The sequence below is a fragment of the Lutra lutra genome, chromosome 4 (assembly GCF_902655055.1).
Source record: "Lutra lutra chromosome 4, mLutLut1.2, whole genome shotgun sequence".
NCBI classification, from domain to species: Eukaryota; Metazoa; Chordata; class Mammalia; order Carnivora; family Mustelidae; genus Lutra; species Lutra lutra.
The window spans coordinates 189,914,202-189,936,960 of NC_062281.1; the positions used below are offsets into that span (position 1 = coordinate 189,914,202).

The window sequence follows — 22,759 nt, forward strand, 5'->3', positions numbered from 1 at the left end:
TGTCACCTACGTTTGCCAGAGAAGACCGGCTCTGCCAGGCAGGGGTGTGTGTGTGTGTGTGTGTGTGTGTGTGTGTGTGTGTGTGAGAGCTCCACCCCCGACCTGTTGTGGCTTCTGGATTCTCAGCATCTCGATCTCTCCTGCCTGTCTGCAGTGTTGCCACCACTCTACCCTCTCATCTCCACCCTCTTAATTTTTGCCATTTTGATGAGTGTAAAATGCTCTCTCCTAATGTGGTTGTAATTTGCATTTCTCCGATCTCTAGTGAATTTGAATATTTCTAGAATCTGGGTTCTTGACTCTTAATTTGCTTCTTGAAATCTAACTAGCCCATTTTCCAAACAAGGGGGAATAAAGAAGTTTTCGCAGAGAAACTCACATTTAGGAGTCACTGCTGGGTTATAAGATGTTTTCGTTCCCTGCACGGCCTCTCTGGGAAGGCACCAGATGCCCATTAAAATCAGAGTCTAAGTCATCTCAGAGAAAGGGAAGTCATACCATACAGGTGGGCTCTGGAGCCTGACTGAGCAGGTCTTGAATCCTAGCTGGGCAACCTCGGGCAAGTGTTTTAACTTCTCTGAGCCCATCTTTCTAATGTCTGTCTCACCGGGTTTCTTCACCTTTTGTGTGTTACACATGGTGGTTGAGGAAGCCTATGGACCCCTTCTCTAAATAACGTTTTAAGAAGCATGTCATAAGGTGCCTGGGTGGCTCAGTTGGTTAAGCTTCTGCCTTTGGCTCAGGTCATGATCCAGGGTCCTGGGATCAAGTCTCACATCGGGCTCCCTGCTCAGTAGGGAGTCTGCTTCTCCCTCTCCCTGACGCTCCCTCTGCTTGTGTTCCTTCTCTCACTGTCTCTCTGTCAAATAAATAAATAAAATCTTTAAAAAAATGAAGTTAGTGGAAATTTTTTCCCCCATCCAAATTCAAGGACCCCCAGATTCTATTCAGGCCTTGGGGTGGACCCTAGGTCAGGATCCCCAGATGAGATGCTCTGAGTCCTAGAACTGGGTCTGGCTATAGAGGCACACCAGAGCCAGGCTCCCCTCTTGGAGGCAAGGAGAGCCAAAGATTTGCATTCTGTTCCAGGGGGAGAAGGAACTGGTCCCTAGAATCGATTAAATCGCTCCTCACAGTGCAAAGAAGAAAGTCATGTTCCTATATCACGACTAGTTGACTATTCATTTCTTGGTTCCCAGCCTGTGTGTGTTTTATAATTGACTCACTGGGGAGTTTTTCAGCAGGCCTGATCATCGTTTGGTTAAATGTTGGTTTCCACATCTATAAAGTGGTTATGATGGTGCCAGATCTCACCGAGATGGGCACGTTTAAAATGCCTTGGAAGCTTGGCAATGGGAGTTAAGTCTATTTTATTAATCTTTGACGTCTAAATGTCAAAAGAAACCCGCCAGTGGGTCAGTGGTTTCTGCTTTTTGGAAAAACCGGCTCAGTCGGTAGAAGAGCCCTCAGTTTAAAAAGGATTTCACAATTTCTCATTTGCAAGAGAGGGAGGGTGTTCATAAATAAAACCACGGTGAAGCCGCACAGGGCCTCGGGATCAGCCAGTTCCTGGGGCTTCCAATCTGTGGAGCAAAGGCAGTTTTGAAAGTGTGATTTTTTTCCCTGAATAGAGAGAGGAAATTTGAGCCCAGCTGAAAGATCGGAGTGAAACTGTGTCCTCCAAGAATATCCAAGACAGCAGCCCTTCCTGTGTATTTGTGTGGGTCAGGGTACGTGTGAAGCCCTAGTGTTAGGGTGTGCGGAAGGGTGTGTAGAGGGGGGTGTGTATAGGAGGAATGGGGTTTAGGTTGTCAAAATTGGCAAGAAAATCTGCTTTTCAATTCCCATCTCTTCTTCTCTTTTTAAAGCTTCCACAAGCCCTCAGGGGTGGTCCCCTGTCGCGTCTCCCAGCGAGTTGTGTACTTGGCCTTGGCATTCCTGAGTGGGGCCTTCTGGGCCTTCCAGTCCCTGGGAAGGTTTAAGCCGCTGTGGGATCGACCCTTGTTTGCTTCTGCTGAATGTCATCTGTGCGTGGACAGACCCAGCCAGCACCCAGGCTCCACACAGCGCTGGGTCCCGACTCCCAGCCCCGCGTCTGCTCAGGAGGCTCTTGATAAGTCCGCAGCAATGTGGGATTCAGGAATGGTGGTGAACAGAGAGCTGCATTAAAAGGAGAGAGAATCCAACACGGAGCAGCAGATCAACAATCCAAGTGGAATCTAGGTAGCAGGGATACAGACAAGGGCAGCAGGGACACGGATGAGGGTAGCGGGGATAGAGACGAGTGTTCATTGGACACATTGACTTTTCTGTATGTTAAAAATTAGCATAAGGAGGGGCACCTGGGTGGCTCAGTAGGTTAAGCCTCTGCCTTCGGCTCAGGTCCTGGTCTCAGGGTCCTGGGATCGAGCCCCCTATCGGGCTCTCTGCTCAGCGGGCAGCCTGCTTCCCCTTCTCTCTCTGCCTGCCTCTCTGCCTACTTGTGATCTCTGTCTGTCAAATGAATAAATAAAATCTTTTAAAAAATTAGCATAAGGAAATTCTGGGTAAGGGGAGAGATCCAATTTAAAAAAAAAAAACGTATTATCCCAAGTGCCCCTTACCCCCCCAGTTTTGATGTAGCTGGGATGACGTTCTTCTGGCTCATTTGAAAAAGGAGCTCCAGGTGCCTGGCTGGCTCCATCTGTAGAGCATATAATGCTTAATCTCAGGGTTGTGAGTTCAAAGGACTGTAACCAAGGACCACAGACCAGGCGGCCTAAACCACAGAAATTTATGGTCTCACAGTCTAGAGGCTGGAAGTCCAAGATCAAGGTGTCTGCAGGGTACATTTCCTCTGAGGCCCGTCTCCTGGGCTTGTGGGTGGTTGTCTTCTCCGTGTCCTCACAACTTCCCTTGGCATGTGTTTGGATCCTAACTCCTCTTATAAGGACACCGGTCAGACTAGCTCAGGACCCAATTACCTCCATAAAGGCCAGGATGGGTCTCCCAGTTTCTGGTCTGGTTCTTCTTCCCAGTCTTATTGGGAGCTTGGCTTTGTGGGACTAAAGCACCACATGCTTAAAAATATCCCCCAAGAAGATCCAGGCACACACATTGTTAGTCCTGGAAAGCTCCGAGAACGCTCACTCCGTGGAGTCTTGCCACGTGCAGGGAGGGTTGGGTAGGAGAGCAGGGTGCAGACTGCACAAGGCAGGACTGGAAGGCTGGAGGGGCCATGTACGGGCGGGAGACACGTGTCTCCTGGATGGATGGTGGGAACTGGCTCTCAGCTGCTTTCCTTACCTCTTCCCTCACCCCTTCCAGGCCATTCTCAACCCAGCAGCCACAGTGACCCTTCAAAAACCTCAAGTCTGTTCATTTCCCTCCTGTGTTCGTGATGTCTCTCACCGCGGCTGCTTCATTCAGAAATTCTGCATTCATTCTCCCAGAAACCCTCCAAGCCTCAGCTGGCTGGTGTGGCTGCTCTCAGCAACTTCTAGACTCCACCGGGAGGGGTCCCGGGGAGGTCTTTGGGAAGTTGGGTCAAGAGAACATGACTGTTCCTCAAGTTAAACTTGGCTTCTGAGTTTCTTTTTCTGGCCCAGACACAGCCCACAGGGTCAGGACACGCTCCCTTAAAACGGGGCACTTTGGTATATTAAAATTGTAAAGCTGAAGGAGTTTGAGAACATGGCAAGTACAGGTGGCCCTTCTATCTTCCCCTAAAGCAGGTCACAGAAACTTCCTGGGAGAGGGGACCTCCTCCTAGACTTGGAGGAAAGGAGCGTCCTTATCCCCAGGATGGAGGGACACCGGGAGGAATCCAAGCAACGGGCTTTCCCAGGTCTCCCCCAGTTCGCTACCCTGTGCGTGCACCCCTTTGCCCTGTCATATCTGTCCACTCTTCATCAAACTAGCATGAAAACAGTCAGGTTTAACCATTTTTTCAGGTCTCCATTTTTTTTTTAAGATTTTATTTATTTATTTGACAGACAGAGATCACAAGTAGGCAAAGAGGCAGGCAGGGAGAGAGGGGGAAGCAGGCTCCCTGCTGAGCAGAGAGCCTGATGCAGGGCTCGATCCCAGGACCCTGGGATCATGACCTGAGCCGAGGGCAGAGGCTTAACCCACTGAGCCACCCAGGTGCCCCTGGGTCTCTATTTCTTTAGGAAGGCTCCCACATCTCATAAAACTCATATTAAATTAATGTGTGTTTATCTCCTATAATCTGTCTTTGTTGGGTTGATTTGCAGACCCTAGTGTTGCTAGGGACCCTAAGAAGTGGAGGAACTTTTTCTCTTCCCTACAGAACTTTCTCCTTCAAGCTGAGGGAGGGGCCTTGCCTTTCTAGGGCATCTATCTCTTGTCACCCTCCTGGGCATCTGTCCTTCCTTGAGCTCCCAGGGCTGAAGCAGCTAATCTCACCAGAGTAGGGGGCCACTGGGGGGGCTGCTGAGAGATGGTGGTATCCACCTGTGCTTTCTGGCACCACAATGACCCTTGAGACCTGCGCTGGAGGGGAAGGAAAGAGGCTGACCTTTCCTTTGTGCTCTTGGTTCTGCTTCTGGATACATTTGTCCAGGGCAGGAGAGAGTAGCCAAGCTCAAGGATGTGGGGGTCCCCAGCAGCTGTCTGCTAAGGGTCCCTTACCTAAGCCATCCAGAAAGGCCTTACCTGGTCACTGTGGAGTTGGGAGAACCCCGTGGAGCTCTGCACCTCCCCACACACTTCGGAGCTGAGACCAGATATTTTCCATTGGAAGCCTGAAACCTCACATCTCCGTGGTGCTAAAAAAAAAAAAAAAAACAAATTCATCCTCATAAATCTGAAGGTCAAATTGGCTTCATGTGGCTGTTCGCGAATCTGCAGCACCCATCTGGCAAATGGAAGGGAGCTCCGTGGAATGGAAGGAATGGAAAAGCTTGTAAGGCCAAGAGGGAACAGAAAAGAGGAAATCATTAACAGGGAATGCACTTAGGCAAAGCCCATGTCTTGAGGGGAATGGTGGGTCATTTCCAGGGACTGGCCAGGAAACTCCGGGCTGGCTGGTTGAAGGTAGCCCTTCTGAGGGAGGTTGTGCGTGGAGTCAGGGGAGGCATTACGTCTTGCTTTGCGGCTACAGGGCCTCACGCAAATGGCTCCACCTGGGGTCTGTGGTCTCCTTTCTCATAGTGGGAAGGCGGGGCCCAAATGTGTGAGACTGGACCGGTTCTGGGGCTGCCCTGAGGGGTGGGCTTTCTTGGGGTGCCTGCTTCCCAGTTCTCGAGTTCTCCAGAACACGGAGAAAACAGAACCCTCTTTGTGTTTCTTGGAGGGATTCTTAAGACAAATGAGGGTTCAAGCTGACCAAGAGATGCTTGATTTCAAGGAGGTTTCAAATGATGAGGTTGTGGTCATGGGCTACTGAATGGCGAGGGTACAGAGAAAATCTCATTCTTCTTTGCATCAGAACTACTGCCTGTCCTCTCCAGCGGACAGCCACTTTTAAGCAAGACTTGGAATGGCTCCTTCCAGGGACTCAGGAGGGAGGCCTCCAGACACTTGAATGTCAACAATATCTGGCTCCCACCGTTGCGGGGGAGGCAGGGGAAGTTCAGAGGTAGCCTGGGAGCGGTCCCCCTCCCTCCTTCCCACTCCTCAAGAATGCCCAACAAGGGGGTTCAGCTTTGGGATGGAGTGTGGTCCCCACCCCCAGGCTGGGACGGGCAACTTCATGGGGCCGCCTCAGCTGGGTTGCAGAAGCGAGGGGGCAAAACCCCAAACCCACATCTTTCTCCCAACCACATGTCAATCTTCACCAGGGTCAGAAGCTCCAGGAGGAGTTTTGGAGAAGCTACAGAAGGAGGGGTGGCCGTCTGCCACCTCGCCCATGTCCCTGGCCTCTTGCAAGGTCGGATTTTATGCAGCTTTCCTTAATGTGAAGCCAGAGGTGGGAATTTCCCCACGAGGATGGTACTAACTGTCAGGGACAGCCTCTTCTCCTTCCCTAGTTTATTTCTCTGTTCCAGTTTCAGATTTACTCGCCCTCCGAGGACCTTACTTCAAGCCCAGTTGCTCCAACCAGGTCTTTGTTTTGTGAATTAATCAAATAATAATAGCGCTTCCTCCTGCTGGGAACCGGAGGGAGACCCCAACAGGTTCAGCATCCTCAGGTCAGCCAGCAGAATGGCCTGGTGATGGAGGGACCCCACCTTCTAGAAGAGGGGCTCCACACTTTTGAGTTCAGTGAATGAAATTAGGCTGCCGGAAACCTAGCCTTTGGCTCCTCTAGCTCAGATTCCAGCCTGGGGACATGCCCCTGTCATTCTTTGCCAACCAACTCTTGGCAGTTGGCCTGGTCCCGTCCCACCCAGGTACTGAAGGGCCTGATGATAGCAGCCTCACATAGAACTGGGGTGACCTTTCCTGCCCTTTTGAATGTAACTTTTTAAAAAAAGTTTTTATTTATTTGACAGACAGAGATCACAAGTAGGCAGACAGTCAGGCAGAGAGAGAGGAAGGGAAGCAGTCTTCCTGCTGAGCAGAGAGCCAGATGCGGGGCTCGATCCCAGGACCCTGGGATTATGACCTGAGCCGAAGGCAGAGGCTTTAACCCACTGAGCCACCCAGGCGCCCCTTGAATGTAACTTTTTTTAAAAAAAAGATTTTATTTATTTATTTGTCAGAGAGAGAGAGAGAAAGAGAGAGGCAGGCAGAGGGAGAAGCAGCCTCCCCACTGAGCAGGGAGCCCAATGTGAGACTCGATCCCAGGGCTCTGGGATCATGACTGAGTCTAAGGCAGGTGCTTAATGGACTGAGCCTTCCAGACATCCCTGAATTTAACTTTTTTAGTTAAATTGTTTTTAAACGGAAGTCTAATGTTCACACAGGAAAACATACAGATTTTGTGAAAGGAGAAAGTTTTTCAAAGGGTATCAGCACGACTTTCCTGCACATATAAAATGAGAGTGTTTCAGAGATTTTATTGGCCTCATTCTCTAATGAGGGAGCCGGTACCATGTTACCCTGGGGTGGCAGGCAGCCAGGAACGCTGGAATGGAACAGCTTTGTAGATACAACATTGGTCGACGTCCAGAGGTCCGTAGCCAACTGCAACTCTGCTAGACACCATATGTATTTTTTGGGACAAGAGTCATTTGCATTATTTCCAAAGCTCAACAATGTAGAGAGTTGTCTTTTTTTTTTTTTTAAACAATTGAGTTGTAAAATAGCTCAGATGATGAAAAGTGCATAGACCAAAACAATCCTGAAGGGGGCGCTAGACAACACCCAGTTTTCTGCTGAAGAAACCGTGCACTTTGGGGTTCCACTTCTAAGAATTTCACATTTTTTCTCTTCAGCTCTGTGGTTGCTGAATTCATTTCATTGTACAATTCAATTGAACATTTTTGTACAATTGCACAAGTTCTGTACAATTTTGTGCAATTGTACAATTCATTATACATTTTACTGAACAATTCAAGTCACTGCTCTGAGGACCACCGCCCAGGACAAGAAATAGAAGATCCGCTCCTTGGAGCCCCTTCTTGGGTTCTTCCCAACCGTTCATTACTCTTGCCTTCCTCCCCGAAGGTCGCCACTGTCCAGATTTCCAAACCCAAGGGCTGGTTTCCAGTTTCAGGAAAATGCTGTGGCGAACGCTTTCGTCCATATGTTCAAGCGCCCACGTGTTTGCGTTTCTGTTGGAGCGGAATCGGTCGCTGCAGGTCAGAGGATGGGCGCGGGTCAGCGTAGGCAGGTTCGACCAGGTTCCCAGAGTGGTTGGAGCCACGTGATTCCCATTAGGAGGAAGGAGATTTCTCCCTGCTCCTACCCTCCGATTTCTGCCACTGTTGTCTGTCCTTTCCAGTTTCTGGCTCCGAGATTGTTTCCTGAACTCCCCAAAAGAAAACTCTTCCCAAGAAATTCAGACTCTTGTCTACAGTCCTTTTGCAATAGCTACTTTCTTAGTGGCCAAAAAAGATTCTTTGACAACATAAGGGAGAGATCCTCTTCCTGGCTCACTCAGAATTCTCTAGGGTTTCCCTTCATTCTGAATGAAGGCTCAGTCTGGGCTCTGTGGCTCTGGTCCCTTCCTGGTCTTCCCGCCTGGTGCCCACCATTCGGCTCCTTGTCACTGGCTCCAATCCCGCTGAGCTTTCCTTAAACACACCAAACTTGTTCCCTGCCCCACAATCTTTACACCTACTGTTCTCTGCGCTGGGGACAGCCCCTCCCCAAATCCCTGCTTGGAATTCCTTGGCACAGCATCTCGACTCACCTGTCATTTCCCAGCGATGTTTGCTACCTGACAAGAAAAATTGGAATAAACAACAGAAAAAAAAAAAAAAAAAAAAGGCTATTGCATGCGTCCAGTGGAAAACTGTATTGTTTATAGGACACTTGGCTGCTGTTTCACTCCTCAGATCCCATTGCCTCCGAGCTATTTTATGGTGTTATAAGTTGTAGATATCCCACGGCAATGTGAATGATTCTCGTCTCTGGACAGGCAAAATAAATTGCATCGGGACGGTTCAATGGACTTCCACCCCCTTCTGCGGAATAAGGAAGAAGCCAGTTTTGAATCTATTTGCAAATTCATTTCTAGAAATGAATTCCTTATCTAGAAATGTGTCTGTTCTTTGATTTCTCCTTTGAACTGGTTGTAGTATCTGCCTGGTTCCCTCATTAATAATGTGTTAAATAAAGTCTTTAACATGGGTTCTTTTTTTTTTTTTTTTTTTTTTTTGATCTGCATGAGAGTCACGATGTTCCCTTTTTTTAAAATTATCTTTTAACCCTGACCTTGCGCAGCCCAAACCCTCACGTCTCGTCGCTGTTTTACTTCCTTCAGACCTGGACCATCATCTGAGATGATTTTGTTCGTTTATTTCTTGACTCATTTTTTTAGGGGAGGTGTCTTTCCCCGCCTTGGTCACTGCCTGGGGTGGGTGTTCCAAATAAACCTCAAGGACTGAATGAAGGTAGGAGGGTCCGCCGTAGACCACCACTCACTCCCTTCCCCGGCCCTTTCTCTCCTGTAGGGCCGGCCATCTGTCTTGTTTGTGTTCAACCCATGATGTTCCCACGGATCTTCCCTTTCGGGCTAAACAAGGCCAGGCCAAGCCCTGCACTTGATGTCTCTGATGGGTAAATAAATCGTGTGTTTAGAGCTTGCGTCGGGCTTCGGGCATTTCCCCACAGAGCATCCTGCTGAGCAACCTGGTGAGATTGAGTAACTTTGCGAGTGAGTGAGAAAGCCCTCGGCAGAAGCACGGATTTCAGTCTCCTCCTCCCGACGAGGAACCGGGGTTCCCTGAGGTCAAGTGCTGGAGGTCAACTGCCCGAAAGAGGGTTGGAGCCTGGATCCTGACGCAGAGTTTAGCAGTGCTGGTATAATAAAATCCCGCACACGGAACATGGGATACTCCAGGCCTGCCTCTAGAATTTTGTGTCCCCGAGCTCATTCTTAGGACAGCATGACTTTTAGGGGAGGGAACTGAGGTCCAGAGAAGCGGGGGATGAGTCCCGGTTCCCACAGCAGTGAGGGGGAGAGTCAGGACCTCGGCCCAGGCAGATCTCCAGAGTCTCTGCAGGTGGCCACCAGATCACCTAGAAGATTCTAGGAGGAGGAACACGTACCTGGAACACATTCCAGGCCAGGCCCCGAGCTAAGGGTTTCACATGCGCGGTCTCATTTTATTTCCTTGCTACCCAGTGGGGGAGGTGTTGGTGTTGTCCTGAAAGGTTCCAGAGTCCCCAGGACCACCCTTGCTTTTGACGCCACCTTCAAAATTCAGGGGTCCTCGAGACCTCGCTTAGTTTCTGCCATTCACAAAAAGGATTCGGAGAATCCAGAAAAGTCACCTACTCCCTGTTAAGGCTCATTACAGCCAAAGGATACAGATTAAGATCAGCCAAAGAAAGAGGGGCACAGGGCCAAATCTGGGAGACATGCGGGTCCAAGCTTCTGCTTGTCCTTCTCCCGGGGAAGTGAGCAAACCGTGCTAACTTCTAGCAACAATGTGTGACATAGATGCAGAGAATCGCCAACCGGAGACGCTTACTCGGTGTCCAGAGTTTTTACTAGAGGTCAGTCACGTGGCCATGGCTGACCATCTTCCTGGCTGGCCTTTGTCTCTAGCCCTCCAAAGGTTGAGATGACATGACATAAGTCACCCCACTAGGCCATCTGGTGTGGCCCAAGGCCTCCAGGGAAACAAAGATACTTATCAGGCAAAATATTTTCCAAGGGCCTAGAATGTGCCTCCTGGGAGCTAAGGGTCAAGGGCCAACCCTTTCCATAGGCAAGGTTAGTTCTTTACTGCACATGCGTCCATTTTGCAGAAGAGGAAGTAGAGTCTGGGAGATGCTAAAGGACTTGCCTGGGCCATGTAGCTAGAACTAGAGTCTGACCCCTGACATCCCAGCTCTAGGAGCCTATGCATCTCATGTTCTTCCTGGCAGCTTTAATGTCTCTGTTGAGAGACACATTAACCCAGGAGATGAGATTTTTTCCAACTGCCTATCTCTCCGGTTGTCGGAGAAGTCAAGCCTAGAGTACACTGAGTTTAAGGTCTCTATCAACTCTGTACCATTAAGGAGGCATGGGTAGGGACCTGTTTGGGAATCTGTCACAGCCAACAAGATTCTACTTACTGTGGCCAAGCTATCACACTTGATATCGTTGCTTCTCTGGTTACAGGCACTTGGGGTGAAAACACATATTTAACACATCTTTATCAGGGATCCATGGACGCCAGGCCCAGGGCAAGGCGTTGGGGGTGCGACAGTGAGTGAGTGAGACACAGCTGTGCCTTTCCATGGAGCTCATTGGTTATGTGTTTTGGGAAGAAGGGAAACAAAAGAAATCCCCCACAAATTCCTTCCAGCATTCCTCTTTTCTTGGGCATGCTAGGATCCAGGCATAGCCATTTCCTGGTCCAATATTTACTGAGCAGCTACTGTGTCCCAGGCACAGGTGAATGGAAGAGGCTTGGAAGCAGAGTGTGGACAGATAGATATGGCCCTTGCCCTCCTTGAGCTCATCCTCACTCGAGTGAGAGACAAATGTCTCTGCACTTCTCTGACCTCAAGTGGGAGAAATATACAGAAATCTTTGTAAGCCACCGGATAACAGAGCTCCCAACAGTGATGTGAGCCAGGAAGGAAATAAACACAAGGCCAGGGTAGAGAATAGATGGAGGTAGTCAGGGAGGGTACTCCATGGGGATAACCCTGAAGCTGAGACCTACTGCATGAAGAAGAACCAGCCATGTGAAGAATGAGGAACAGTGTTTAGGCAGGGGGAACAGCATGTGTAGAGGCCCTGAGGTAGATAAAAGACCAGCTTGGCCAGAATGTGGTGATGGAAGGTTCAGAGAGGTGGGCAGGGCCATGGGGGTCGTGCAAGTGTTTGGATTTTTCCAAGGGCAGTGGGGGAGCTGTTGAAGCATCCTCAGGAGGGACTGGCATGATCTCACATTTTCAAGATTCTTCTTGGATGCCATCTGGAGGCTGGATTGGGATGGGGTGAGCAGAGGTTGGAGTGGGAGTTCCACCAGGACACCGTGTACTGCTTCTTTCCTCTAGCCTGGTGCATGGGCTGTGCCTGCTACCTGGAGTCCTCAGCTGCGCTGTGAAGCTCCAGGATGCCCTGGCCTGCTCCCACCCAACTTCTATGAATCAAGTGACCAATAAGCACATTCCTACTCAGGCCTACTCACATCTTTTAAACTGCACTAGGGCTATCCTACATCTGTGCTGTGCAGATTCCACTCAGAATCCCCTTCCCCGCCACCAACTCTCCCAGACAATGGGAGGCTGTATCTACAGTGATGATCCTGCAGCCTGCCAGAGGGCAGATTTGCCTCCCATCCCAGCAGAGGATCATTACGATGGGTACAATGTGGATTCAGGGTCATGCGTGTTCTAACGTTTATTTGATTTCTGACACTCTAATTTGTTTGACTATGTGATGAGCTGGAAAGTGATAGTAGGGATGCTTGGGCATCTGGTCCTACTGCTCTGTGACCATAGAGAAGTCCTTTTCTCTGGGTGACAGTAATTGCCAACATAAGAGCTGTCAGCTTTAGGTACCACTCTCTGGGATAACCACCCTGTAAAGACCATAGTATATACTCACTCAACTCTCACATCCACTTTACGAAGTCCAGTCATCACCATCATCTCCACCATCATTGCCACCGTCATCACCATCATTCCCACCATCATCACCACCATCATCACTATTGTCACCACCACCACCCCACCATCATCATCACCACGACCATCACATCCACCATCATCACTTCCATCATCACTATCATCATCACCACCGTCATCCATATCATCACCATCACCACCATCACCATCACCCCCACCATCATTGTCACCACGACCATCACCTCCACCATCATCACTATCATCATCACTATCGTCATCTCTATCATCACCATCACTACCACCATCACCATCATTGCCACCATCATCACCACTATCATCATTATTGTCACCACCACCATCACTACCACCATGATCACCACCATCACCACCACCATGATCACCACCATCACCATCACCATCATCATCACCATCTTTTTTGGGGCAGGGGGAGTAAGGGCAAAGGGGGAGGGAGAGAGAATCTCAAGCAGACTCCACACTGGGCACAGAGCCCAATGTGGGGCTTGATCTGATGACTGAGATCATGACCCAAGCCAAAATCAAAAGTCCGATACTCAACCAAGCCACACAGGAGCCCCAGTCATCGCTGTCATTGCCACCATCACCACCACCATCATCATCACCATCTTTGCCATAATCACCATCATCACCACCATTGTCATCATACAACCAAATCACAGGAAGAAACCGTAACTGAGCCACCAGTACACACATATGCATATACACACAGAACAGAGGTATTCACACCCAGGGGCTCTGGCTTCAGTGTTCCAGTCTCACCATTAAGTCACGTCTCTACTTGTCTCCCCCTGTAAAACCTAATGGTTGGATTTAATGACCTTCAGGACATCTCTATGTAAAGTGTGGTCCCTGAACCCCATCACCTGGGAGCATCATCATCTCCTGGGAGCTTGTTTGAGTCGCTGAATCTCAGGCCCTACCTTGATTCTACTGAATCAGAATCTTTTTAAAAGACCCCCAGGTGATTTGTAGGCACACTGAGGTTTGAGAAGTCCCACCCTAAGACAATTGTCCTCTAATAATCTATGAACTGTGACCTCTGCATGGAGTAACGTGTCCCTTCAGGGTTGAGAATATGACTCCTATGTGTCCCTTCCTATCCATTCCATTAAAGTAAGGCTGGGAGGAGAAATTCTTCCTTCATTCTCAGATGTGTCTTCTCATTCCACAGATAAGGTCAAGTGCTTTTTCCCTGTGGATTTCCTTGGAGCCATGTGGAGAGTTTGAGGACATGGCTGGGCAGAATTCTGCCCTTGCCAGGTAGGGAACAGCTGTTGGCTTGGTAGGCCTTCACTCGGGGAGAGATGCCTGTCTGTATACCTCACCCCAGGGCCTTTGTACTGCCTTTCCCCTGCCTGCAATGCTCCTCCCCCATTTCTCACTGCTGGTGTGTTTCTGTCTCTCACATCTCTGCTCAAAGCCATCTTCCCAAGAAGCCTCTTGACTCTCCATCTAACGCAATCCCTGCCCACCCCAGTCACAACCTCAGCCCATTGGCTTCTTAGCACTCGCCACTACTTACAATGACCTTCTAGATCCTTTGTCGTCTATGCTCCCCCCACAGAGGAGAGCTCCATGAGGGCAAGCCCCACATGTTCCTGGTTTACTGCTGTATCTCCAGAGCCAAGAACACTGTCTGGTACTTAGTAGACACTCAATAAACATTTGGTGAACGAACGAGCATCCTGAAACCCTAGAAGAAATGCCCATCTGGTGTTTACATGCTTCAAAACCTAAATCACCCGGAAAAGTAAATGATGTGGGGCTATGGGGCTGCCTTTGACACACCTGAGGCAGGAAGCCATCCCAGGCTTGGTGAAGGGGACTGCTTCCCTGACGCGGCAGAAAATGGGTCTTTCAGGTGTTTATTTGCCAACCAAAGTAGGAAAGGGGGTGGGTACCTCAGGTCATTCTGGAATCTTCTGGATGGAACAAGAGTAGAGAGATGTGCAAATTGCCCCCTTCCCTCTGTGTCCTCCAGTGTGGGCACTGCAGAACAGGCCCTAGAAATTCCTCTTTTGCACAGAAAGAGAGACTGGGGAGAAGGTCTTTTCCATCTCTCTTAGATGCTAAGAAAATCTCTCAGGGCCCCCTTGCGGATTACGAAGGACATCCTTAAAGCACTTTCGGGGACCGGTGGAGCCTAAATCTGTCCTGGGAGCATCAGCTGCCCGATAGCCAGCCAACCCGCGAAGCCTCGGGAGTGGCAATTCTCTATTAAAAGGCCCCTTTTCGGGGAGAAATGCTGTGGATACATTAAGCTGTCGCCTGTTCTTTGGAGAGCCATTATTAATGGAAAACAATAGATTAATAGTTTTAAAACGCTTGTTCAATAAGTAATTTTTATGGCTCTGGATAGAGCCCATTAAACATTTCTGTGTGTTATTATAAAGAAGTTTTAAGCGTAAAATCATAAAGTCAATAATCAGAGAATTAGTCACAGTGGCCAGCCACAGGCCATTAGTTTTAGGCGCTGTCAGAGACACCTGTGGCTTTCGCCGGAGAGTTTTCTTCCGAAGGCAGCGCCAGCCAGGGCCAGGTGGAGACGGAGACATGACAGGGCTTGGTGCCTTCCATAAACTTGAGGGGACAGCAAGCAGGTGTGAGCAGCGGGACGCCAGGCAAATATTTACAAAGTGCAAACGTGAATGCAAAACTAAAACGATCCAGGTCAATTTGCACATCCAGGCTTAGACACTTTATTTCCCCAGTGATCTTCCTCCTCCCAGAGCCTACCTCTGCCAGAGGCACGGCCTTGATCTCTTGCTAAACATAGAGGTGGAAGCTGCGTGCTTTTAAAAGGAGCGCATGTTACCAGAGAAACGCCCCCCTACAAAGTCTTCTGGGGTTTTCGGAAATAGCGTATTCATCTCCCACCACGGAGTCAAGGATTTGAGGGTGAAACGGTGAGTTTTTAAAAAGCAACTTGGAAACAAAATCATGACAAAAGCAATACAAGGTAATTACAGAAACTAGAGAAAATCCAAAGGAGACGATAACGATCTCTCTGCCCGGAGCTCTCCCTCTTTCTACTTCCCTCATTCAACAAATATTTATTGTGAGCCCTCTACATGCCAAACACTGCCCTCGATGCTAGGGATAGAGTGATGAACCAAACCAACACTCCCGGTCCATGGAGCCACATTTGGGTGTGGGGAGACAAGCATCAAGCATAATAGATAAGTCAATTAAGCACATCAGGGTTCCAGAAAAAGGAAGCAGTGTTTGCAGACTAAAGGCAAGAAGAGGGGAGACCTCGTTGAGAAGGTGACCTTTGCACAGAGACTTGAGGGAGGTGGGGGAGTGAGCCATGTGGGTATCTAAGAGAACGCAGCTCCAGGCAGAAGATTTGGTCAGTGCAAAGGCCCTGACGCAGGCGTGTGCCTGGCATGCTTGAGAAAGAGCAGGGAGGCCAGTGGGGAGCAGGAGGGAGGTAGGGAAGTGGAAATGGAGTTCAGGGAAGTGAGGGGCAAATCACGTGGGCCTTCTGGGACTTCGGTTTTTCCTCAGAGTGAGAAATGGGGAGGTTTGAGCAGAGGGCATGACATGATCTGACCTAGTGTGGACCAGGATCCGGATGGCTGCTGTGTGAGGTACAGACAATCAGGGGCTCGACGAGTAAAGGAAGGCAGGGGCAGAAATGCAGGCCAGGGGCCAGAGCAGGGAGAAGGGGTGGGATTCTAGCTATATTTTGGAGGTAGAATGGATAGGATTTCCTGCTGGTGTTCACCTTTTCAGCCTTGTCCTATGACCGCTAATTTTCTTCACTCCAGATAGGGAACTTCTAGGTTTATATCTGGGTATCTGAGGTTTCCGACCTTGAAGAGAAGTAGCCTCTGGGGGTCGCTAGGACTGCTGGGTGTGTTACCCCAGCTCAGAGGCTGCCTCCTCCAGGCAGTCTTCCTGATAGTTGACCACCTCTGTGTGTTAAACCTGCTTTTCTTGGTGCACCTGTCACCCAGATGAATAATGTAGCTGCTCAAACAGTTGTCTCCAGCTGGACCTGGAGTGTCTTTGGTGGGGTGGGGGACAGTGGGACCTACCCACAGTGTTTGCCTTTGGGTCTGGTACCCAGTAGGCACTTGATAAGTGCTTAATAACGTGAATAAAGGGCACGGCCAGATTCGCAGAGGCTGACTGACAGAGCTGAGGGAGTATAAGGGAGTATAAGGGAGTATGAGGGAGTATAAGCCCCAGGGCGCCTCACTAGCTCTGGTCCCTTCTGTGCTCACAAGACTCTGTCACCTTGGCAGAAGACATTTTTGTATCTTTTTCCTAAAGGAAATTCCCCCAAATTGCACAAGCTTCAGGAGCCGCACGGCCTTGACCCGGCCCAGGGAAGGTGCAGAGAGGTGAGTTTTGAGGGTCTGAGGGCTGGGCTGATGCCAGTTAGCTGGGTTGCCGACTCACCTTCCAGGGCTGGAGGACGAGGAGTCGCCCTGATGTGCAGCTGTTGAAGGCCTGGGGCGGGGGTGGGGCGGGTCGTAGCTCCCAGGTGCTCCAACTGCTTTAATCCCTCGGCCTGGCCCCTGAGAAGGGGCGACCTGCCCCCCAGGCCCCTCATATTTTCCTCTTCTCCTCATAACCATTTTCCCTCTCCTTCCTTTTTTTGTCCTCCCTTCCCTGATCAAGCCCAGAGTTTCCCACAAGGGGGCCATAGTCACCAGGTCGGGGATGGGGAGGTACCCAGAAATCACAGGCAGTAACCTATGCCTTCTCTTTCTCTTCCTTTCTTTGGTCACCTCCTCTGTGACATCCCCCTAACTCCCCACCGCACCTTGTTACCATGTTGGCTTAGTCCCTGACCTACTCTGAGCCTCACCCGCCTCATCTATGAAATGGGTATAGGACGGCCTACTTTGGGAGTCATTTGTAGCGGTCGAAGAAGATAAGGGCTGAACCAACATTTGTCACCTGTCAAGGGATGTTCAAGCATAATCTCTTGTTCTCTGTGCCCAGATCTGACCTTCCTGAAATCTTCAAAAGTCCCCAGCCCTGAGGCCTTCCTGGTGGGGCCGGCTCTGTAGGAACCCAGACACCAGCCCCAGGCTCCCCCGCCCCACAGCCCTGGTCTCACTGCCCAGCCCTCCTGCAAGAGGCCCGCCCAGCTTCCGGTCCGTTGATGGTAACCATACTTGCTGGGAATAGTCACCGACCTCTAATTGCCGCTTGTTAACTGCGTTTTTCTCTTCCAGTCGCGCACATGAATTTTGCCCTGCTTCCAGAAAGCAAATTACAGGTTGGAAATGAGAATATTTCAGAAAGGGGTGGAAAGGTTCGAGCAGCGTGTGTGCTGCACAATGAAGGGTCCAGGGATAATGTCCAGGCTGGGCCAGGCCAGCGTCTGCTGGGCCTACGTCTGTTCAGGTAAGAGGCTCAGAGGGCCCAGAGGGACATGCGATGTTGCCGGGGAGACATCCCAAGCCCTTTGGGCTTCTCTCCAAAGACTGGGGTTCCTGGGCCTTGAGACATGGCCGGCCAGAGAGGTGGCAGCTGGGGTGCTGCGTGGCCTTGCTCCCCCACAGATATTTGTGGGGACTGACTGGTGCCCACCTGGTTTGTCGGAGCGACTTGGGAGGGGACGGGGGAGGAGAGCAGGCATGTGAATGACACGGGGGACAGTGGGAGCGCTGGGGTGACCACTGACGCTGCAACACGATGTCCTTGTGTTCCTCTCACTAGACTGAACAAAAAATTGCAAGTTCAGATGCTCCTTCTTGAGCTGGGGAACGTCAAGGAATTGTAGACTTCGAGCCATAAAAGGACGGCAGGTGCAGTCGGGTGCAACGTCTCCGTGTCAGAGACCGGGACTCGGAGGTTCCAGCCCAGGTGAGCTCCTTCACTGCCTTGCGGGCTCCTTGCCCTCAGGTTCCTCTCGAGTCCCTTGGGAGCGTCTGCGAGCCCGGCAGGATGTGGATGGCCGGTGGCTACAGATGCCAATGCTGCCAGGGGCCAAACCCGCCCCAGAAACGCCAGGCTGAGGAGGCAGTCAAGAATTTTACTCCTGTCTTTATTTAGTGAATACTTTCACGGCACCCGTGCTATGCGGGGCCCTGTTCTAACCGCTTTGCAGATACTAACTAATTTCATCTTCAGAGCGATCCTAGGCAATTGTCCCGGTTCTACAGATTCTAGAGAACGGAGCCGAGAGATGTGGAAGCGCACAGTGACCTGGGCCGGGAACCAGGCACCGTCCTCCCCCCCTGCCCCTCTGCGTCACCCCAGCCCTGTCTGGCCAGATGGTCTACCTTTTCACGAGAAACTGAACATCTGTAATTGTATGGGAAATCTTCTAATTTTAAAAAGTTGATTTTAATGTTGCAAACATGAAGTGGCTCAGAAAAAAGAAAGAAAGAAAGAAAGAAAGCAAGCTGGATTTGATGGCCTGGGGGATACTGGTGTGCAACCCCCTGCCTGGGAGTAAGGGAAGATGGGACTGGGGAAGGAAAGTTGAGGGAAGGGAAAGGAGGGAAGAGGAGGGAGGAATGGAAGGAGGAGTTGGGAGAGAGAAAGCCACCTGTGACTCTTGCTGATCATTTAAAGAGCATTTATGTAGCACCTACTGTATGCCAGAAACTGTGCTGCTACTAGGGTAACAGATTCAAATGAGTCGTGGACCCTTGCCCCGGGAGGAGCTTATAGCTGTGTTCCCCTCTGGTCTAAATTTTAACAAGAGCTCTGTGGCAGGAGGAACCCCACTTCTGGGGGCGTCCCCAGGATAGGAAACTTGAGCTCCTTGAGCTTGGAACCCCAGGTGGATGGACAGACAGCTTGCATATTCCTCTGCTTCCCAATCTTAAGGAGCAGGGGCTGAATGGGCACGGTTTTCCCTGCTCACTGTCCTGCTCTTGTTCCTCCTAAGAAACTCTGGGCTCTACCCCTGAGCCCCAAGCATTGCCCCCAGGCAATGACCTTCCATGCTCCTGGCTGGTCACTTCTCCCCCTGCGCTGGGCCTGTAATTCTAGGAGCTACCGCCAGGGGGACGGTGTGGCCAGTGTCACGCAACACCGGCTGAGTTACGAGAGAAGCAGGGCCTGCTGCTGGCCCAGGCACCTGCTTTGTCTCCCACAACTGCCTTAGAAGCCGGGATGCCCGGCGTCCTTCACCCAGTGAAGTGTGGGAGTGCGCGGAGACCCCGCATCCCAGAACACGGACACAGAGCTGTGGGCAGCAGGCACGAGACAGAAGACAGGTCTCCGCTGCCCTGGCCTCCCCTCCCCACCACCCCTCTCCCCCACCTGAGACCTCGTCGAATTGACTGATTGATTCATTCCTGGTCGACTTCTGCAGCCGCTGCTTCTGTGCCTGCACCTTGAACTTGCATTAAGTTTTAATTAAAGCCGTTCCACCGGCCTTGCCCTTGGCTAAATGCAGCTGTGGGCACAGGGCACAGAGATATTTAATACTATGCCTCTCCCCGCTGAAGGCACAGGGTGCCCAAGGGTGTACCCGGGCCGTGCCCGCTAGCAGAGATCTGCGCTCTTGCTTAAGTGTGCCCACAGGCCCCGAGCGGGAGGCCGGCAATAACTATTCATTGCCCTGGGTTAAGTGTGCCCAGGGGCTCCCGTAAACTCAATGCAGTGATTAGCGATTGCTCCCAGTGAAGGCTGCCCGAGGTCCTGCAGAATGTCCTCGGCCCTAAATATAGCCTCTGCGTGGGGCCTTAAAGGGCACGGTGCTGATCGCTACTTCCCTTCCTTGTTGAAGCAGAATCCATTCCCTCCTTAAAGCCCAGCCTCCGGGGGGCTTCCCTGCCTTATTCTAGGAGTGTGGGAACAGCAGGACGGCTCTGGTAGGGGCCAGTGGAAATGGCGAATCGTCTTACCCTCTCACCACCCCTCGGGCATCCTCCCCATTCCAGCCTCTGTGCTGCCCAAGTGGAGGTGGAATCTGCAAAGACAGGGAAATGGAGGGGCTCGCCGGGCGCCCTGAGCCTGCCTCCCGCGGGGCCCTAGGGCCAAGGAGGTAGCAGGGCTGGGGCCCCCAGTAGGCTGAGCTGGCTAGGTCTCCTCCTGCCTGCTTTCTTCCTTCTGCTGCTGGGAGCCCCTGTCTGTCCCTCATCTGGAGGAGTAGGGGGTGGTCTGGGGAGGGTGTCACTGAGGTGAGTCGGTCCCCGGAGCCTCATCTCCCTGTCTTGTTCCAGCTCAGGGGTCGGTCAGGTGATCTCCCAGGGTCTGTGACTCCCTCCCTTCCTGCCCAGGTCTGAAGCAAATACAAGGGGGCGGGAGAAAGGAGAGAGAAGTGGGAGAACACTGGGTGGTGGGTGAGGACGTGGCTGCAGCAGGAGCTCCAGAACCTTCCTTCCCTGCCCACGCTGTCACCTTCATCACCACCTGTGAAATGGGGAGAATGGTGCCCCCCTATGGGGTGGTGGCGGGGCTCGTGGGCTGCATGGGGACCAGCCATCGTGGTCGACGTGGGACTATCCTAGTGTGGGAACTTGGAAGTCCCACAGCAGGGGAACCTGGGATGGGAGGAAACTGGGATGGGAGGTCCCCCTAAGTACGGTGCCACGGGTGTGCTTGCGTGGCCCACGGCCGCCCTCTCTCCACCCTTGATTGCTGGACCTGAGAAGGAAGGAGAAGGGGCAAGGGAGGAAAGCAAGGCAGGAGGGTCTGGGAGACAACCCTGATGGAAAGTGGGTCCCAGAGCACGTCTGTGCCTCACACACCCGCTCTTGGCCTGCCAGCTGTGCCCGGGACCCCAGCTGCCCCCTTGGCCGGCCCCAGGGCGGCAGCTGAGGCAACGACATTTCTCTGGGTCTGTTGACACTTGAGTCCCAGAACATAAATGATTTTCTTGTCTTAATGAGCAAACAACCCAGCCGGCACCGCTCTCTCGCCGGCCTCCTGCTGGGGTAATTGCCAGCGCTTATGCGCTCAGGCAGAAATGTTTACTCACTCACCTTTGCTCACCGCTTGCCAGGAGTTTGTTGCTTCCTCTTTGTTCTGCAGTCTCCCTGACACTGCCCCTGGGAAGCGCCGCTGGCCAGGTACGTGGGGCAGGAGCAACTTTCTGGAAGGTTCTGCTGGCCTGGTGCTCGGGGACACCCCGAGGCAGAAGGTTCTGACTTCTGTTCTCCTTTGGAGAGGGGCTGGCAGACAGTGCCAGCTCTTCTGGGCTTGTGTCTTGGCAGCCGAAGCTGGAAGCTTCCCCTGGTGCCCTCCTGGCAGAGGCCTGAGGCCATCCGAGGAAAGCTGGGGGGAGGGGGTCCGGGCTTTGGGCAGAGGCCGGGAAGGAGATCCCTCTGAGGTCCCTCCAGTGCTATGATTCTTCGAAAAGCTCCAGGGCCAGGGAGGGCCATCCCACTGCAAGACTACCAGTTTCTTCGGCTGAGCTGTCTGTCCCCACTGCCCTGAGGCTGGTCCCGGGTCTGTTCTCAGCAGCCTCTGGAAGGAGCCGGGCCCTTCTCCATTTTTACATCCTTTCGAATATTTGAAGTTAGCTAGCTTTCCCTTCCTTGAATCTCCTGAATACCTCCTGCCAGTCCTTCTAGGATGGGGTCTGGGGACTCCCTCCTGTCCCACTCCCTCCATCCAGACACCCGCCTCGATTCAAGTCTCCCATGGCCGATGTCCACTAAAGCAGTGCCGAGGGAGCCGAGAACGGGACCCCAGGGGTGCCTGGCCAGACGGAATCCGGGCCTCCTGGTGGGCATGGCCGGCTGGGGTGACCACATACTCGTTCTCTCACCCATGTGCCGCCCAGTGAGGGGCCTACTGTGTGCCAAGCCCTCCTACGAGGCATCCGCTCCCCGCAAGGGTCTAGTTGCCTTCCTCCCCAAGTGGCCTGCTGCCCTGTCTCCTGCTCCTGCCCGTCCCCTCCTTGGCCCCGTCACCCTCCTGAGTGTCCCCTCAGTGAACCTTGTCCTTGACCTCCTAGTGTCCACATCTCCTTGGTCAGACCCTTGATGAGTAGGTCCTGTTTCTTCAGACCCCAAGGCTGCTGTAGGCTTCAGGGGGAGCTGAAGGGTCCTCTGAAAGATGCCGGCCCGATGGGCTTCTGGGGGGGCATCAGTATGTCTCCCATTACAAGCCAAAATCTGCTTCAGAGGCGGGAGGCCAGTGGGGGGCAGCAGTCCTGCCCAGCCTGGTGGTCAGGGGGGTCTTGTGGCTGAGCCCACTGTTGGAGCTGCTGTTGGGGGCAGCTACGAGGCCCCAAAGAACAGTCTGCTGCCCCCCCCCGCCCCCGCCGCCCCGGGGCCCATTGAAATGTCCAGCTGGGACGCCGGACAGATTTAGGCAGGCGGCTTCGAAAATTGGGCTCCATTAGCGTGAAGTGCTCCGCATGGCAGATGAGGGGCTCCTGCAATCACGGATTCAGCCCGCCCTGATCATGGTGGCAGGAGCATAATTACCATCTCTTTAAATAGCCCAAAGTTGCCGTGTAAGAGAAGACGGCTCACATGACATTTGCTCGGAGCTCGACTCCTGCTAAAAATATCCGGGCTAAATAATATTTCCTGATGGCATTGGAGCAGCAGCCCCTGGCTCTGGCTCTGTGACACCTGGGGGTTTAGGCCAGAGGCTGGTCTGGAAGTGGGCGGGGGCCCGTGTGCAGCGAGTCTGTTTCTGGAAGGAGCCGTCCACCTGG

General features: G+C 51.9%; 1 long non-coding RNA gene across 1 annotated transcript; it reads right to left on the reverse strand.

Moving 5' to 3' along the window:
• On the reverse strand, positions 1 to 22,099 carry LOC125098955 (uncharacterized). The gene is made up of 3 exons (XR_007126987.1): positions 21,072 to 22,099; positions 4,657 to 4,769; positions 1 to 2,160 (listed from the first exon to the last, which is right to left on the reverse strand). It is a non-coding gene; the product is annotated as an uncharacterized LOC125098955 (long non-coding RNA).
• Between the last annotated feature and the right edge of the window lie 660 nt (positions 22,100 to 22,759).